At 33.4% G+C, this 601-nt stretch overlaps 1 protein-coding gene across 2 annotated transcripts in view; it reads left to right on the top strand.

The window, feature by feature from the left end:
- Positions 1–601, top strand: part of LOC107658084 (glypican-3-like) — a 123292-nt gene that overhangs the window by 83014 nt on the left and 39677 nt on the right. The gene's annotated exons all lie outside the window — the stretch shown is intronic.

Here is a 601-nt window from a genome sequence, read left to right as displayed (position 1 = left end):
GCCGTGAAGTGCCTTTGAAATCTTTGAATGTCCTTGTGCAGCATGATTGAATGAATGTGCTGAATGGTAAAAATGAATTTAAAGGTTTTTATTGTGTTTCATTTTTGCTCAAATGAAATTCCTATGGTCACATGTTTGCCTCTAGGTGGCAGTAGAGGCCAATTTTAGTGCTCCTATTCTTGTGGCCGTTCACAGCAGCTTTGGTCTAATACCTTTGAAAACCAGGAACTGCTGCTGAAAAGTGAATGATATGAAATGATCAATTATTAAGATTAGGTCATTCATTTGAATGAAATTTCTTTCTCATATACACTAGATCGGGGCTAGTTGTCACATGGGAAATGGCTTCATCTCAGTCACTATCAGGTTTCAAGTCAAAAGTCCAGTTACACAATTGTATGTTTTCTCTAGCAGTGGTTTTGTATGTTGCTTTCTGACACCCATGTGATTCAAAATTGTCCTAATTCAGAATATTGTTTGTGAATTCTCTCTTTTAAACCAAAATTTTAATTTCAAAATTTTAATTTGTTTGTATTTTTGCTTTAGCCTTTGGGTAAACAAGTGAATATAATAAAACCATATATATTGTATTATATTTGTA

This window comes from Sinocyclocheilus anshuiensis, unplaced genomic scaffold, assembly GCF_001515605.1.
Source record: "Sinocyclocheilus anshuiensis isolate Anshui unplaced genomic scaffold, SAMN03320099.WGS_v1.1 scaffold227, whole genome shotgun sequence".
NCBI classification, from domain to species: Eukaryota; Metazoa; Chordata; class Actinopteri; order Cypriniformes; family Cyprinidae; genus Sinocyclocheilus; species Sinocyclocheilus anshuiensis.
This window is presented reverse-complemented; position numbering and strand designations above follow the sequence as displayed.